This window comes from Chlorocebus sabaeus, chromosome 12 (assembly GCF_047675955.1).
Source record: "Chlorocebus sabaeus isolate Y175 chromosome 12, mChlSab1.0.hap1, whole genome shotgun sequence".
Taxonomy (NCBI): Eukaryota; Metazoa; Chordata; class Mammalia; order Primates; family Cercopithecidae; genus Chlorocebus; species Chlorocebus sabaeus.
The window spans coordinates 99,593,831-99,612,287 of record NC_132915.1 but is presented as its reverse complement, the minus strand read 5'-3'; positions in this window follow the sequence as shown (position 1 = coordinate 99,612,287).

Genomic DNA, 18,457 nt, shown 5'->3' with positions numbered 1-18,457 from the left:
CAGATTGAAAAGTTAAATAGAAGAAATAAACACTGCAACAAATAATAGAAAGAAATCGAAGTTCTGAGACAGCGTATTGCCGTGTTACTAGAGGATTTGTGATAACTGGCCATATTCGTGCAGCAAACATCAGTTCATTCATTGGTTCACCCGACACATCTGTGAGCACCTGCCATGGGCCTGGTACTTTTCTAGGCACTGGGATAAAGGAGTGAACAAAATATGGCCCTTTCTTGGGGCTTCAGTCAAGGGGGAGGGATGGGGTGGGAGGAAGACATTGTGAATATCTGCCTTTTCGAGGATACGAAGTTAGGTGGAGAAATAACTCAGGGAAGGGTAGGAGGACCCAGGGGTGCTTTTTATAGGGGGTGCTGGGAGAAGGCCCTTCTGATGAGGTGACATCTGAGCAGAGGCCTGACTGAGGGGGTGGGAGAAGTCAGTAGGGGCCTACTATGTGAAGGGCAGGTCCCATACTCTGGCAGCTATTCAGTTAAGCTACAGAGCAAGAACCAGAAACTCCCTTTTGAAGGAAACTTTGGGAGCCCCATCAGGCCACTGGGAGGAAAAGGACTGCCCCCATCCCCAACACACAATATCTGTGTAAGACTTTACTGTTTGCAAAGCCCTTCCCCAGCTTCACAGAACCCCTATGATAGATACTTGTGATGTCCTCATTTTCCAGTTAGGAAACCGAGGCTCAGAGATGTCAAGCAGTTTGTCCCAGGTCACAGAGCCAGTGATAATCAACAGAGGTAGGTGTGGCTGCAGGCAGGCAGGCTGAGTGTTAGGGGAATAAAGAAGCCTTGTCCTGGGATACAGGAGTGAACAAAATCTAGCCCTGATTTCTTGGGGCTTCAGCCAAAGTGGGATAGTGGGATAGGAGGAAGACCCTGTGAATGTCTGGCATTTCAAAGATAAGAAGTTTGGTGAAGACTGGGCGCAGTGGCTCATTCTGTAATCCCAGCACTTTGGGAGGCCGAGGTGGTGGATCACCTGAGGTCAGGAGTTCAAGACCAGCCTGACCAACATGGCAAAACCCAGTCTCTACTAAAAATAAAAAAATTAGTCAGGCATGATGACACATGCCTGCAATGCCAGCAACTTGGGAGGCTGAGGCTGGAAAATCACTTGAACCCGGGAGGCCGAGGTCTCAGTGAGCTGAGATCACACCACTGCACTCTAGCCTGGACAACAGAGAGCAAGACTCTGTCTCGGAAAAAAAAAAAAAAAAAAAAAAAGTTTGGTGAAAAAATAAAGCAGGGATGGGTAGGAGGACCCAGGAATGCTTTTGCATCAGGGGTCCGCCTCCCCCTTGGACTACAATTCAGAGATGGGAGGGGTGGGAGCAGGGGGGAGAAATCCTTTGCACCCCATTTTCCTGGCCTTCCTCCTTCTCCTCCATCCCTCATGGCTACTTCCTTCCCTCTGTCCTGGGCCCTGTGCAGATGGTCCCAGCTCCTGGTGACGCTACAGGGCAAACATCAGGTTTAGCCTGTTCAGAGATCCTTGAGTTCCCTGCAGTACCCTGCTACCCTGACGAGGGCACAGTGGAGTGATAAGGTACAATGCAAACTGAACCCCACTCAACTTTTGTTTTTAACTCAAAGGAGTTTTTAGGGGGTCCCAAAATGAGTCATCATGAAGCGCTGCTTTGCAAAATGGCACCCAGAATTAGGATCAGCGTCTCCCTGCACACGGTGCCTCACGCTTCTGCCCACCGAGGTGTTGTTCATCTGGTCTGGGAGAAAGTCTATCTCCATTCACCCCAAAGAGTTTCAGGATTCAGTGTGTGTTGTTTCATTATTTCTCTGCACGAAGGGAAGAGAAACTACTGCTTACCGGGCACCTTCTCTGCACCTGGCTCTGTGGGAGACAGTTAATTCTTATAGCATCCCTTGAGATAGGCGTCATGATTTATGTTTTATAGATGAAGAAACCGAGGCTCAGAAAACAGCCAGGATATGAATTCGGGTTAACTCAAGTCCTTTATCGTTGTCAGTATTAGGGGAAGGGATAGTAGGGGAGACAGGAGAGGCAAGAAGAACTTAGAATCAGGCCATGTTCCTTTGAAGTTGCTTTGTTACAAAATATCATCTTGCCAGCTTCCTGGCGATGGGATTTTTTGTGGGGAGAGAGTTCCAGTTTTCCCAGAAGGATTCATTTGCTCTCCTCATCCGGGTGTGATTATTAACAGCAACCCCTTTCCCTCTGCAAGTGTCTTGCTTTGGATGATCAACTTTAGGGTCACCTTGGTTGTCTGCAAAGGCCACTGCATTGGGGGATTCATATTTTACATTATACAAAATGGCGGCGTCTTGTCTGCTGGGCCCTTCGCCACGTGCTGATGTCTGGGTGTCCCGCCAAGAACTTCCAGGAGAGTTTAAGCAGTTAAGTCACATTTTTAGGGGCAGCAAACTCTGCTGGTTGCAGAAGGAGTTGGGACCCTCTCCACCTCCTCCCCAGCCCTGCCATCACTCCCTGTGTGACCACGGGCCAGTCCCTGCCTAGCACAATTCGGGGACGGGTCTCCAAGAATCCTGTCAACCTTAACCTTCTAAGATTTCCTGTTACTCGATGACCCTGGGGAATCTCGGTCAGGATAGGGATGTAGGCGACATCACACCATCATATGGCTCACTTTATAAAGTAGCAGGTTCACTTTTTAGTTACTTAACTTTAAAAAGGTTTAATTTGTTTCTTGAATAGATAATACATGCCCACAGTTCAAAATTCAAAAGGCACAGAAGGGGACAAAGTGAAAAGTGTCCTTTCTACCCCTACCTCCCAGCCACCTCGTTCTTATCACTGGACGGAGCCAATGTTGCCAAATATATGCTGTCCCAGACAGTGTGTTTTGTGTGGGCGTGTATATATGTATGCACCTGTATATGGTCATGTATATGCAAATGTATATGTATTTCTTCTTAATTTTTGCTCATATAATAGCATACAATCTACACTATCGTATATCTTATGTTTTCTTCACTTCTTGGAGACCATTTCCTGTTAGCTCCAGAAAAACTGCTTCCTTTGTATGACTGCATAGTATTCCAAATGATTTGCATTTAATTTACATAGAGGTCGGGCGAGGTGACTCATACCTGTAATCCCAGCACTTTGAGAGGCCAGGGTGGGTGGATCACCTGAGGTCAGGAGTTCAAGACCAGCTTGCCAACATAGTGAAACCCTGTCTCTACTAAAAATACAAAAATAGCTGGGTGTGGTGGCGGGCACCTGTAATCCCAGTTACTCGGGAGGCTGAGACAGAAGAATCACTTGAACCCGGGAGGCGGAGGTTGCAGTAATCTGGTACCGCACCATTGCACTCCAGCCTGGGCGACAGAGTGAAACTCTGTCTCACACACACACATACAAATTCCACATAGAGCAAGTGTCTGCTCTGTTTAATCCGCATAGAGCAAACACTCTGTGTACTGTTCTAAATATTGTGGGAGGGAACAGACGTTTCAGCTATGGCCTCTGCCCTCAAGATTTTATGGTTTGGCTGGCGACAGGAACATTGGAGAGGAAGAGAAGAGTGCTCTCTCCACGGGTCCCAATGTCTGTTTGCGAGGTTAGCTTTGGAGCTAATTTTTAAAACTCTGCTCCAGGCATCTGTAGAGTTGTTTTGAGAGTCCAGACATAGGTTCTTTTGAGACTTGAAAACTCAGTCTGCCTCTTCTGCGCAGTTCAAGTTCCTGCCTTCCATTCCCCCGATGTGGGCCTCAGTTTCCTCATCTGTCAAAGCGGGGCAGGCAGCCTCCCTTGCAGGATTGGGGTAGTCACCTGAGATTGTACTCCTGAAAATGCTCAGTGAAGAGTTAGAGGCTGTACTCCAAGGCTAGAGGATCCGGGAAGAATGAGGTGGGGCTTGGAGGAATACTTTAAGCGCAGTGTGTCATCAGCGCTTCCTGCCGCGGGGAAGCATTTTGTCTTTTATGCGTTGTTGGTCTTGTGACACGGCCTGCTAACCGGTTATCTCCTTCCGCCTTTGGCAGTGACTGCCACTGACTGAGTCCTCGCCTGACACAGTTGGAGACCCCACACCCAGGCGGTTTCTGGAATATGGAAAAAACAGAAGTTATCGAGGATTATCATTCCCGCCCTCACTTTACAGATGGGACTTGCTCAAGGCCACGCAGCCATCAAGAGGCAGAAACGCACTCGCTGATTTCCCACCTCCCCGCACCTCCCTGAACTTCCCTCCACCACCCACTCTAACATCTGCTGTTTCAACCAGCAGACTCGAATCCTACGACCTGCAGGGAGCACCATGAACTGCATATGAACCACATTTCCTGTCCGTTCCCTTACCTGATACTCTCAACTACACTTTGAGGTAGTGATTGTTGCCCCTTGTACAGATGAGGAGACTGAGACTCAGAGACCATGAATACTAAAATCACAAAGCGATGTCAGTCCCCAAAGGAACCCTCAAAATCATTGTGCTCCTCAGGAAGAGAGTAGGAGTTTCTGACTGCTGAGAGGCAGCAGATATGGCAGTGGGGTATTGGGGGAATGTGATTTTGGCCTTTGAAGGTGTTTTGTAAGCTCACAATACACTGGGCTGTATCCCTGCTTGCCTTCTGGCACCTGTTCTCTCCTGATGCTGAGTTGAATAGGCCGATCTGTTGCTGGCTTCGTCTCTCTCCTCCCGTGAAACAGGAGTGGTGATGGATATGCCTTGGCTTCCAGCAGTTGCCCAGAGCCTGGCACAGGGAAGACCCAGGATTCGTGGTGTGACCGGTGAGCCATATGATGGTGTGATGTCTCGTGCATCCCAATTTTTACCGAAATTCCCCAGGGTCATTGGGTAATAGGAAATCTTAGAAGGTCAAGGTTGACAGGATTCTTGGAGACACATCCCCGCATTTTGCTAGGCAGGGACTGGCCCGTGGTCACACAGGGAGTGATGGCAGGGCTGGGGAGGAGGTGGAGAGGGTCCCAACTCCTTCTGCAACCAGCAGGGTTTGCTGCCCCTAAAAATGTGACTCCATTGCTTAAACTCTCCTGGAAGTTCTTGGCGGGACACCCAGACATCAGCACGTGGCGAAGGGCCCAGCAGACAAGACGCCGCCATTTTGTATAATGTAAAATATGAATCCCCCAATGCAGTGGCCTTTGCAGACAACCAAGGTGACCCTAAAGTTGATCATCCAAAGCAAGACACTTGCAGAGGGAAAGGGGTTGCTGTTAATAATCACACCTGGATGACGAGAGCAAATGAATCCTTCTGAGAAAACTGGAACTCTCTCCCCACAAAGAATCGCATGTGCCCCCAGGATGGTCCTGGGTGATGCCTGCTGTCCTGGCATAATTCATAATAGTAACCCCTGGCCGGATGCGGTGGCTCACGCCTGTAATTCCAGCACTTTGGGCGGCCAAGTCAGGTGGATCACCTGAGGTCAGGAGTTCAAGACCAGCCTGGCCAACATGGTGAAACCCTGTCTCTACTAAAAATACAAAAATTCACTGGGCATGGTGGCACGTGCCTGTCATCCCAGCTATTCAGGAGGCTGAGGCAGGAAAATCGCTTGAACCCGGGAGGCAGAGGTTGCAGTGAACTGAGATCACGCCACTGCACTCCAGCCTGGGTGACAGAGCTAGATTCCTTCTCAAAAACAACAAACAAACAAACAACCCAGTGCCCCTTTTCACACTCACAAGTGTCTCAGATCAGATAATAAATTATATGGCCACCCTGAATTTCATGTCACATGAAACAATAACAGGCAGGTGACTAAATACGTGAACAAACAGCCTCTCACTCATTCAGGCACTGAGTCCTGCACGTAGGTAGCACCAGCACCACCTCTCTGATGCGGGTATCTGTGTCTCAGGTGAGAAAACATGCACAGGAGAAAACTGATGCTCAGAGAGATTAACCAGTTTGTCTCAAACACACTTTGTTGTTTTGTTTTGTTTGTTTGTTTTTTGAGACAGGGTCTCACTCTGTTGCTGGGCTGGAGTGCAGTGGTGTGATCATAGCTCACTGCAGCCTCAGCCTCCCAGGCTCAAGCGATCCTCCCACATCAGCCTCCCAAGTAACTGGGACTACAGGCATGTACTACCACACCCAGCTATTTATTTATTTATTTATTTATTTATTTATTTATTTATTTTGAGACAGAATCTCGCTGTGTCACCCAGGCTGGAGTGCAGTGGCACTATCTTGACTCACTGCAACCTCTGCCTCCCGGGTTCAAGCGATCCTCCTGCCTCAGCCTTCCAAGTAGCTGGGTTTACAGGTGTGTGCCACCACACCCAGCTAATTTTTGTATTTTTAGTAGAAACAGGGTTTCGCCGTGTTGGCCAGGCTAGTCTCAAGCTCCCAGCCTCAGGTGATCCTCCCGCTTCAGCCTCCCAAAGTGCTGCGATTACAGACGTGAGCACCACACCCAGTACATTTTGGTATTTTTTTGTAGAGATGAGGTTTCGCCATGTTGCAAGGCTGATCTCGAACTACTGAGCTCAGGCAATCCACCTACCTCAGCCTCCCAAAGTGTTGGGATTACAGGCATGAGCCACTGCACCTGGCTGAAGCACACTTTGTAGCAGGATGTCTGACAGGCTCAGAATCTGTGTTCCTATTTTCTCTGTGCTGCCAAGCATGACGGTGTAGGGGAATACATGAACTGAGTCAGCTGGGTGCCACCCTGGCCATATTTCTTCTCCAGGTGTCCAGGTAACTCCTTGGCTTTGGAGATGAGTGAGGGGGCCCAGACACCCTTCCTGAAACTCCTGGCTCATGTGGCTGGAGTGAGTCTGTCTTCTGAGCTCGAGGCCTCCTCTGCATGCCCAGTAGGGCTGTCTGCTTTCAGAGCAGATGGAGGCAAGGGGCCCCTTGGATTTGGGGCCGATGACATCATCTGTCCATCAACCCCAAATCCCAAATGTGAAGCAACTGCTTTGAAGGAAGAGGCAGGCATTTGGTTGTGGATTTCTTAGCCCTGGCCCTGGTTGGCTGGGAATGGGTATAATTTTTCCAGGCGTCAGGACACGCCAGGCTTGTCTTGGGGGTGGAGTGGGGAGAAGGAACCAGAGGAGGAACCTGGCAAAACAGGGATGGGAGCGGAGAGGAAGAGGGCAGGGGCAGAGAATGAGAAGATTCTTCAAGAAGGGGCTTGCCAGGGTCTGGGTACTGCCACTCCCTCCCCTCAGCCCCAAACATGCCCTCCATACTAGGACTGTAAGTGGTCAGGGTCTAACCCATCATCAAGAAAGAAAATTAGGCCTGGCATAGTGGCTCATGGCTGAAATCCCAGTGCTCTGGGAAGCCGAGGTGGGAGGATGGCTTGCAGCCAGGAGTTTGAGACCAGCCTAGGCAACATATTAAGACCCTGTCTACAAAAAAAAAAAGAAAGAAAAAGAAAGAAAGAAAAGAAAGAAAGAAAGAAAGAAAGAAAGAAAGAAAGAAAGAAAGAAAGAAAAGAAAGAAAAGAAAGAAAAGAAAGAAGTGCATAGTGGCATGTGCCTGTGGTTCCAGCTGCTCAGGAGGCTGAGATGTGAGGATCACTTGAGCTTAGGAATTTGAGGTGGCAGAGGGCTATGATTTCTCCTCTGCACTCCAGCCTGGGTGACACAGTGAGACCCTGTTTCAAAAAAAAAGAAAGTCGCCTTCCACCATTCAAATGGTATTCTGAGGGACCTGGTTGGGGGTGGTGCTTGCAGTTTTGGGGTGATTCCCCTGAAACAGGATGAGTGGCTAGAGAGGCACACTGGGGAAAAGGCAGTAAATCTGGGGTTCCGGAACCCCCAAAGAAGGAGGCATGTGTGAGCCGCATGGCTCAAAGCTGCAGGCTTCAGGATCTGAGATGAGTTGCTCAGGCAGGCCCCTGGGATAGATGGCCATTTGGCTGTACACATTCTGTCTGCAGGCTGTGGCCAAGTACCACAACCCCTGCTCTGCAGTCAGCCCCCCAGAGCTGGACTGAGGCCAGGGAGTCTTGGCAAAGCCTCAGTCTTGGAGCCAATCAGATCAGGGTTCGAAGCTTGGCTCTGCCACCTTCTAGCACTATGACCTTGAACAAGTCACTTCACTTCTCAGAGCCTTGGTGCCTCATTAGGAAACTGTCCGTGTAACATCTTTCTCACCAGGTTACAGTTCTGTGTGGGAAGACACTGAACCAGCATGTGGCTGAAATAATATCAATACCAATTGTTTATGGAACTCAGAGCCTAGCCCTTCACATTTTCCATACGTCGTCTCATTTCATTATCCCAACAAGCCTATGAGGCGAGTGTCAGTGTTATCCTTTATAGATACATATATAGCTGGGAATTTGCCTCAGTTTCCCCCACCACACACACAGAAAAGGTTCAGAGAGGTAAAGTGACTCGCCCAAGGTCACACAATTGGGATGCAGGAAAGCTGCAATTTGTAGCAGACATGCAGATACATTTGGCTGGCACAACTAGCCCCAAAGTCACTTATTTATTTATTTATTTGTTTATTTATTTATTTATTTACTGAGATGGAGTCTTGCTCTGTCGTCCAGGCTGGAGAGCAGTGGTGTGATCTCGGCTCACCGCAACCTCTGCCTCAGGGTTCAAGTGATGCTTATGCCTCAGTCTCCCCAGTAGCTGGGATTGGAGGTGTGAGCCATCACGTCCAGCTAATTTTTGTATTTTTTAGTAGAGGCGGGGTTTTGCCATGTTGCCCAAGCTGGTCTTGAACTCTTGGCCTCAAGTGATCTGTCTGCCTTGGCCCCCTAAAGTACTTGGATTACAGGCAGGTGTAAGCCACCCTGTCCTGCCTCCAACATTAATGTTAAGATAGAGATCTTAAGACTGAAAAGATTCTTACTAACAACAAAATACCAAATTATAGGCCAGGTGTGGTGGCTCACACCTGTAATCCCAGCACTTTGGGAGGCTGAGGTGGGTGGATCCCTTGAGGTCAGGAGTTTGAGACCAGCCTGGCCAACATGGTGAAACCCCGTTTCTACTCAAAATACAAAAATTAGCCAGGTGTGGTAGCACATGCCTGTAGCCCCAGCTACTTGGGAAGTTGAGGCAGGAGAATCGCTTGAACCAGGAGGCAGAGGTCACAGTGAGCCAACATTGTGCCACTGCACTCCAGCCTGAGCGACAGAGAGAGACCCTATTTAAAAAAAAAAAAAAAAAAATTATGAAGAAGACATAAGGCCATGACAGGCAAGCACTAAGTCAAACACCCTACAGTTCAAAAATAAACTGTGTTTTAACTGCCACAGGCTTTGTCTTTTTCTCTGACAACTAAGCAAACGCTGGCCTCAAAATAATATTAATATTAAAACAATTACAATTCATCCAACTCAGAAATACTGACTTACTGGTCCGCCAACCATAACTACAACTTTCATTAGACAAGAGACTAACTTCAGTAACTTTCTCCTGATAAAGGGACCACCGACTGTAGACGGGCCCTGGTGGATTTACGGAGATGGTGCACTTGTGTGCCTTGTGTCCTGAAAAGACCTTTTGATTTACAGGGCCTAATTGTAACACATTTAACTGTTAAGTCTCTATCCCAAAATGAAAATGGGTCCTATATTACATACCTGTTTGTTCAATACACACGTGTCATGACCACCGTCATAAATAGTCTCCTATAACCTGTTAAATATATATGTTGCTTAGGCAACCTGTTCAGCATAAACTTTCTACCCCAACCCCTCTTCCTGCGAAGTAACTGTCTCTGGTCTTATCCAAAGACACATTTCCCTGCTTGTGGGATGGCCCCCTTGCAGGCTGTAACTCTTTATAAGAAACAAAGTCTCCTCTCCTTTTCCAAATTTATACATTGTTATTTTTTTTTTGGTTGACTATCATAATGATCCCCTCAATCACATCTTACCACTGAAAAATTCCATACTACAGGCCTTCATTTATTTATCTATTTATCTATTTATTTATTATTTTGAGACAGTCTCACTCCATCACCCAGGCTGGAGTTCAGTGGCGTAATCTCAGCTCACTGAAACCTCCACCTCCTGGGTTCAAGTGATTCTCTTGCTTCGGCCTCCCTCGCTAGTGGCTGGAATTACAGGCGTGCACCACCACATTCAGCTAATTTTTGTATTTTTAGTAGAGACGAGGTTTCGCCATGTTGGCCAGGCTGGTCTCAAACTGCTGGCCTCAAGTGATCCACCCACCTTGGCCTCCCAAAGTGCTGGGATTACAGGCTTGAGCCACCGTGCTCAGCCATATAGGCCTTTATTTAAAAAAAAAAAAAAAAAAATCTATCACTTGAGTTCAGGAGTTCAAGACCAGCCTGGCCAACATGGTGAAACTCCATCTCTACTGGAAAAAAAAAAAAAAAAAAAAAAAAAAAAAATATATATATATATATAAAAATTAGCCATGTGTGGTGGCACATGCCTGTAGTCCCAGCTACTTGGGAGGCCGAGGAAGGAGAATTGCTTGAATCTGGGAGGTGAAGGTCGCAGTAAGCTGAGATTGCACCACTGCACTCTAGCCTGGGCAGCAGAGACTCCATCTTAAAAATAAATAAATAAATAAATAAATAAATAAATAAATAAATGCAAAATAAAAAATAAAATCCTTCATTTGTAGAGTTGGCTGATTTCTTTGGTGTAAAATACTTCTACCACGGCTGATGTAAAGCTCCCCAAAACTCCCAAATATTTAATAAGCAGCTCTTGTTTAGTAATCAGCTTCTGCCCACCAACGCACACCAGTTCTAGCACACCACTGGTCCTATCTATCCCCCGTCTCAGGCACCTATAAAGGGGTGACCCTGGTCTCGGAGCCTTAAGTTTCTATTTTCCTTTGCTGGGGAGAAGGCGGGCTGCCTGCACTGAGCACCCACTGTGTGCCAGGAATGAGGCTACTGCGTCCCAACCTGGGACCTCTTTGAATCTTTACAACAACCGGTCAGTGAAGGTATTATGATCTCCACTTAATAGATGAGGAAACTGAGGCTCAAAAAAGTAGCATAGGCCAGTCTCAGTGGCTCACGCCTGTAATCCCAGCACTTTGGGATGCCGAGGCAGGCAGATTACCTGAGGCCAGGAGTTTGAGACCACCCTGGCCAACATGGCGAAAACCTGTCTCTGTTTAAAAATACACCAATTAGCTGGACGTGGTGGCAGGCGCCTGTAATCCCAGCTACTTGGGAGGCTGAGGCAGGAGAACCACTTGAACCTGGGAGGCGGAGGTTGTCGTGAGCTGAGGTTTCGCCACTGCCCTCCAGTCTGGGCAACAGAGTGAGACTCCATCAAAAATAAATAAATACATAAATAATAAAATTTAAAAAGTGACTTTGGGCATGGTGGCTCACACCTGTAATCCCAGCACTTTGGGAGGAGGCTGAGGTGGGAGAATCGCTTGAGCCCAGGTGTTCGAGACCATCCTGGGCAACATAATGAGGCCCCATCTCTACGAAGAACATAAAAATCAGCCAGGCGTGGGGGTGCACACCTGTAGTTCCTGCTACTCGGGAGGCTGAGGCGGAAGGATTGCTTGAGCCCAGGAGGTAGAGGCTGCAGTGAGCTGTGATTGTGCCACTGCACTCCAGCTTGGGTAACAGAACAAGACCTTGTCTCAAAAAACCCCAAAGAACAACAACAGCAAAGTAACGTCTGCTAGCCAAGGTGGCCCAGAAAGTAAATGTCAAAGTCAGGACTCAAGGCCGGTTCTGTCTGATAAGACCCTTTGCACTGAAGCGCTCTACCTCAGGAGATCTAGGGCTGATACAAGGAAGTCCTGTCTTATTTCTGAACCTCAGTTTCCCCATCCATAGGGAAAAGAATTGGACAAATTAATTTCTAAAGATCCTTCTGGGCCTAGTGAGCCATAATTTTAAGATTGCAAGAGTGTAGTGAGGTGGGGATGGGCTTACATCAATGAAATGAATTAAATCCCCAAGGGAAGAGTTTCACTAGTTAACCAGGGAGAGGTGTGCAGGAGGGGAGATGCTTCCAATTGTACCTGGCCATACATACTTGGAGGCGATATGATGCTGTGAAACCAACCTGGGTTTGGACCTCAGTCCCTCTACTTCCTGGCTGTGTGGCCAGGATTCTTTTTTTTTTTTTTTTTTTGTTTTGAGACAGAGTCTTGCTCTGTCACCCAGGCTGGAGTGCAGTGGTGCAATCTTGAGTCATTGCAACCTCCACCTCCTGGGTTCAAGTGACTCTCCTGCCTCAGCCTCCTGAGTAGCTGGGATTACAGACACCCGCCACCACACCCAGCTAATTTTGTATTTTTAGTAGAGACCCTGTTGGCCAGGCTGGTCTCGAACTCCTGACCTCTCAGGCCTGAGAGGGGGATAGATAGGATCAGTGGTATGCTAGAGCTGGTGTACATTGGCTGGCAAGAGCTGATTATTAAATAAGAGCTGCTTATTAAATATTAGGGAGTTGCAAGGCAGTTGTTGGGAGCCATTACTTAATCCTAGTTCACCTCTCTGTCTGTGGTCCTGCTCGTAGTCTGCCCTATTGTTCTAGAAGCCAAAAGGGACAGTAAAGGGTTCCCAGTATGAAAACCTTTGTACCTGGTATATGTGACAAAAGTTCTTCCACCTTTACAAACTATTGTGCCATCTTTCCTTTTCCATCTCCCTAAGTGGGTTTGGCAAGAGCCAGTGCTTTTTGCTCCCTGGTCTAGAAGTCCCAGAAGCTGAAAGGGGAGGGGGAGGCCTGCGGTTTCTGTTTTCAGCAAAGGCAGAAGCCAAGCCCCTCACTCTCCCCCTCACCGTCTGGGCCCTTCTCCCTCTGGCCTGCACCGGCTGGTTGGTCATCTCAGGTTTCTGGAAGCCTGTGTTCCCAGAGGAGGCATTAAGGATGGAGGAATGCAGGCCCCGTGAGTGACGCGTTAAGGGGGCCGTGCAGAGAAGCAGTCTGGGGGAGACCCCCCCAACGCCGCCAGCTGCGTCCCAGCCCCCACCGGAGAGGAAGAGAAAGGAAGCGGAAAGGAAACTGATCCAGCAGGCTCTCAGAGGACTTCCTGCACTCCTAGGTTCAGCATTCGTGTGTGGGAGGAGTGGGAGGCGGGATGGCTTAGGCCGTCTGGGGGAGTATGAAGGCAGCGGTTCCTCTGGGGGCTTAAAGCAACCGCGGACCAAGGTCCCAGAGCAAAGGCGCTTGCTGGTGAAGATGGCAGGGGATGAGCATTTACTGAGCAACTACTGCCTTCTAGGCATCGTAAAAGCCTCTTTACTTTCCTAACCCAACTCTAGGGGGGCCTTCCTGCTCCCAGCCGAAGACCAGTCTCGGCAGGAAGTTAACAACCAAGAAAAAAGTGAAGCAATCAACCAGCGTGCAGAGGCATAAGGTTACAAAACGTCTCCAGCCCCAATCCAGCTCCCAAACTGCTGCAAAGCAAAGCCGCTCTTTCCTGAAGTTCACCTGGGACCCAGGAGAGGGGAGCAAATCGGTACCTCCCGCGGAAAAGCCTCCCAAAGCCTGCTTGGGCACCACACCCTCTCTCCAAAGGCTATGCCTCCTGGCACCTGCTCACATCCCTCCTCAATTGTGTCCCCGCTTCCGCCTCTCCATTTCAATTTCTGAATCTCCACTCATCACCAGGGGCGTCATAAACTCTGGTTTCCTTGGGACAACCCAGGTTTATGGCTGTTTATTACTAACGGTGCCCCCTTTCATGCTCAAAGTGTCCTGGGAGAACAATCAATGATACAGCCTCCCTCCTCACTCACCACTGACCTGCAGCTTCTGCAAAAGCCCCGCTGCTCAGAGATTCTGCAAGCAGAGGACACCTTATAGGAGGTGAGGGAGGAAGCAAGGCTCTCTACCACCTCCTTTTACCGTTTTGTCTCCAGTCCCCAGAGTTTTTTCTTTTTATTTCCTTCCTTCCTTCCTTCCTTCCTTCCTTCCTTCCTTCCTTCCTTCCTTCCTTCCTTCCTTCCTTCCTTCCTTCCTTCCTTCCTTCCTTCCTTCCTTCCTTTTTTCTTTAGAAGAGTTTCACTCTTGTCACCCAGGCTGGAGTGCAATGGCACGATCTCGGCTCACTGCAACCTCCGCCTCCAGGGTTCAAGTGATTTTCCTGGTTCAGCCTCCTGAGTAGCTGGGATTACAGATGTGCACCACCATGCCCAGATCATTTTTGTATTTTTAGTAGAGATAGGGTTTTGCTGTGTTGCCCACACTGGTCATGAGCTCCTGACCTCAGGTGATCCGCCCACCTCAGCCTCCCAAAATGCTGGGATTACAGGCGCAAGCCACTGTGCCCAGCCGCCCCCCACCCCCCGCACCCACCAGAGTTTTTCATTTATTCCATTCAACACTAACCTCACCAATCAATTCCTTGTTTTGTAGATGAGGAAATGAAGGCCCAGAGCTTAGCACTTGGTCCGAGTCAAACATCCAGTCCATTTCCAAAGGGGAGGTTCAGACTCAGCTCTGCCTGAATCCGAAGCCCTCACATTCTCCATGATGCCAGGTCAGGGAGGCTGGCAGAAGAGGATCAACCTGGGACACCTTCCATTTTCAAGGAAGCAATCAACAGGGTCCCTCATGCCCAGAGGGTTCTGTACCTTACTCAAGGTCACAGCGTATCAGTAGCAGAGCTGGTGCTAGAACCTGACCCTCAAAACATCCCTGAGTTTCTCCTGAGCTAACAGGAGGCCTCAGTGCCACTCTAAGGGGAGGACTCAAAGCCAGGGAAGCTCAGGTCACCAGTGTCTCCACCTCCCACTGTTTCGATCCCATTCATTGGCTGAGCATTGGCCTCAGTTTCCCCACTCAACAGGCCCTCTAGAGCCCCTTGACTGTGCCTCTCTTCCTGACCCACCTTGCCAGCCCCTCTCCCAAGAGAATGGAGCCTGAGCCTGTACCCCTAGTAAGAGCTCTGCCCCATGTAGATGTTGCGGGCCTGGGAGAGGAGGCATGTCCAGACCCTGAAAACTCCCACTGCAGTGCCTGTTCAACTGGGTCACCAGTGTGGAGTGCCACAACAGAGAAGTCCTAACTATGTCTCCAAAACTTAGTGGCATTCGAGACCCTCTGTGCTCTCATGCTCCACCTTCCCCTCACACATCTTATGCTCCAGCCATGGTTTTTCCTGTCACCAGGATTGAACACGTAGTGTTCCCTTTGCCTGGGGGCCCTTTCTTCCCCCTTGTTGAAAGAACTCTTATTCATCCATCAGCACCCCAATCAATGCCCCTTCCCAGGGCATCAGTCATCAGCTGGTAGACACTGGTGGGTCCTGTGGATTGTTTACAGCCAGTGTCCTTTCTGATTGGTCAGTGACTGTGACAAACAGGTTATTAAAGATTTAGACTCTTGCTCCCATTCTCTGTCCCTGTGGAGTCTTCCCTGACCCCAGGCAGGATCTTCCTTCCCTTTTGGGGCCCCTGTGTGTCCCTCTCTGCAGCCCTATCCCACATGTGGCTCTGCCTGCTTAGGCTCTGTCCCCCTCTCTAGACTTCCACCTCCCAAAGAGCAGGAACCATAACTGGTCCATCATGGTAGCTCCCCAGGGCCAAGCCAGTGCCCAGGGCAGAGCGCTAGCACTTTAGCCACAGGTTTTACTCCTTGGAAAGGGGCTTCTAGAAGCTGGAGGAATGCTGGGAAGCCTCCTAACAGTTCCCATTTCTTGATGAGAGATGCTTCCTGTGGACTGGTCCCTTCCATAGGATGATGGTTGGCCCTACTTTACAGATGGAGAAACCAAGGTGCAGAGAGGTGACGGACATTGGCCAAGGTCACACAGCAAGTAAGAGATGGAACCGGGATTTGAACCTAGGTCTGAATCTGAAGTTCCTCCTCTTCCCATGCAGTCTCTTTGAATCCCAGGCAGCTATTTTTGGACAAGGAAGCTCAATCTTAGCTCGGGGGGCTTTCCCAGGGCTTCCAGTACCCCTGCTCAGGATAGGGATAGGTTAACGATGAACACTGATTTCCTCCATCAACTCACAGGGGCCCAGGCCAGGAGGGCTGCACAGGATGGACTGGCCCTTTTCTCTGATCCCCACTCCTTAGGCCTTGGAGCCAATCTTGGCCTTTGGCTGTCCTTGGTGTAAATTTCAGATAGGGATACTAGGAAGCAGTTCTGCAAAAGATGTGGGACTTTCCAAGACAAACCAAAAAGAGAATACAGGACTGTCCCTCCCACAGGGTCACATTAGCACTGCCCACTGAGAACATCCTCTCTGGCTCCGTTACCACCCACATATCTGGCTCTTGTTTGCTCTCAGGGGGACTTCACAGTGGCTTGGTGGAGCCAGCCTCAAGATTTGAGCCATGAGATCTGGGTTCCAATCCTAGCCGCAGGGCTTGACGTGCTGGTGGCCTCGGTCAGCCACTTTACCTTGTTGATCCTTTGCAGGCTTCACCTGTAAGTGAAGAGTTTGCTGGGGAAATTAAATGGAATAATAAGTACCAAGTGCCAAGTGCGTGACACAGGGTTAATGTTCCCTCCATTAACCCTGATTGAGTGACACTCTAGAACATTTCTGGTCCTCCTCCCCTTCCCTGCCAATCTTGGTAACCTACAAATTCCCCAGGGAAGAGTACCACGTCTTGTTGCTTTAACACCATCTAGTCTGACCTTCAGTCTCTGTGGGCGGGGAAAACACAGTTTCCCCCTTTCTCTGTAGTCTGGAGCCTTCTCTCTACAAGCCCATGTGGGAGGCCGTGGGTGTCTCTTAGATGAGATTATTGCCCAGGAGAAAGTCCCTGTACCCTTAAAACCATAGAAACTTGAGTCCTGCCACCTTCACCTCTATGTGGTTGGGACTCACACTTTTCAGAACTTGGTGGAGCTGCAAACCCAGTCTATGAAAATTCCAAATTATTCAACACAAAAGGCATGCCTAAGGATTCACTGCTGGCTTCTTTTCAATAGTCAGCTCCCTTTTGTGTATTGTAAATGGGTCTCCTTTTATACAACTTCAAATTCTGGACAACTTCTTAGATGCCTTTCTAGAGCCAACTAAGGTAGAGTCTACCTGAAGTCCCACCACATTCCACAAGCCACCTGAGCAGACGTTTCAAATAGAAGCTTCTACCCTCAGCTCCATAGATCACAAAGCCAGCTGACACCCGGAACCATACCTGTGACTAAAGGGTTTTCTTTTAGGGTAATGAAAATGTCTTGGGGCTGGGTGCAGTGGCTCATGCCTGTAATCCCAGCACTTTAGGAGGACAAGGCAGACACAACACTTGAGCCCAGGGGTTTGAGAGCAGGCTGGGCAACGTAGTGAGGCTCCATCTCCACAGATAATTTAAACATTAGCAGGGTGTGGTGCGCACACCTGTGGTTTCAGCTATTCAGGAAGCTGAGGTGGGAGGATTGCCTGTACCTGGGAGGTTGAGGCTGCAGTGAGCCACAATTGCACCACTGTACTCCAGCCTGAGTGACAGAGTGAGAACCTGTCCAAAACAAAATGAAAACCAAGAAGAAAAGAAAAGAAAAAAAGAAAATGTCTTGGAATTAGACAATGTTGTGCTGGTTCCACACATTGTGAATGTACTGAAAATCACTGATTGTACACTTTAAAATGATTGAACCGGCCTGGTGTAGTGGCTCACGTCTGTAATCCCAGCACTTTGGGAGGCCAACGTGCAAGGATCATGAGGTCAAGAGATTGAGACCATCCTGGTCAACATGGTGAAACCTCGTCTCTACTAAAAACACAAAAAATTAGTTGGGTGTGGTGGCACACGCCTGAGTCCCAGCTATTTGGGAGGCTGAGGCAGGAGGATCGCTTGAACTCAGGAGGCGGAGGTTGCAGTGAGCCGAGATCACACCACTGCACCCTAGCCTGGCAACTTGGTGAGACTCCGTCTCCAACGATAACAATAACAACAACAACAACAAAACCCAAAACAACAACAAAACAAAACAAAAAAATGATTGAACCGGTAAATTTTCTGTTATGTGTGTTTTACTACAACAAAATAAAAAATAAAAAATAAATTTAAAAAAGACGTAAGGACACATCCATTCTCAGGAGTTGAGCTTCACTTACGTGCCCTGGGTGAGCACCTCTTTTTATCTTGTGTCCTGGATACCTCACTCGCCTTACCTAATCCTGGTCCTGGGGCCCAAGGCCTGCCCCATGGAGAGAGAGAATTCTGTGTTTGCCTTGTAGCTTCTCTTGCACCCACCACTCCCCAGGAGAATCCTTTCTTTGGCCATTCAGGTTATGAGCTGATGCAGGAACATTTGATAGGGGAGAAGGAAGAGAGAGAACTAGAAACAAGAATTGCTTGGGAACAGCCAAGAAATACTTGTTGGAAAAAAGAAAAACTATGGAGTTAGGAAATGGAAAGTGGGAGAAATGTGAGGAATTACCTGACTCAATCTTTTTATTAAAAAAAAACCAACTTTATTGAGATATAATTAGCACAAAATCCACTTCATCCATTTAAAGAGTACAATTCAGTGTTTGTTGGTTGTATAGTCACATAGTCACAGATATGTGCAACCATTGCCACAGTCAATTTTAGGATGTTTTCATCACCAAAAGAGAAATCATCCCTTCCCC